The sequence below is a fragment of the Myotis davidii genome, unplaced genomic scaffold (genome assembly GCF_000327345.1).
Source record: "Myotis davidii unplaced genomic scaffold, ASM32734v1 scaffold149, whole genome shotgun sequence".
In the NCBI taxonomy this organism is placed as follows: Eukaryota; Metazoa; Chordata; class Mammalia; order Chiroptera; family Vespertilionidae; genus Myotis; species Myotis davidii.
The window spans coordinates 1968584-1969131 of record NW_006352194.1 but is presented as its reverse complement, the minus strand read 5'-3'; positions in this window follow the sequence as shown (position 1 = coordinate 1969131).

The following is a 548-nucleotide window of genomic DNA, read 5'->3' as shown; positions in this document are numbered from 1 at the left end:
TTTGACCCCAAAGGCAAGGGAAGCAAAAGCAACAATAAACAAATGGGATTACATCAAACTCAAAAGCTTCTGCACAGCAAAGGAAACCATCAAAACGAGAAGCCAGCCTACTGAATGAGAGATTTTTACAAATGATACTTACCATAAGGAATTAATATCCACAATATATAAACTTACACAATTCAACAACAAAACAATCTGATTTTAAAATGGCAGAGGATGTGAATAGACATTTTTCCAAGGAAGACATACAGAAGGCCTACATGCATGTGAAAAGATGCTCAACATCACTAATTATTTGGGAAATGTGAATCAAAACCACAATGAGATACCACCTCTGCACAGCAAAGGAAACCATCAAAACGAGAAGGCAACGTACTGAGAGATTTTTACAAATGATACTTATCATAAGGAATTAATATCGACAATATATAAAGAACGTACACAATTCAACAACAAAACAATCTGATTTTAAAATGGCAGAGGATGTGAATAGACATTTTTCCAAGGAAGACATACAGAAGGCCTACATGCATGTGAAAAGATGA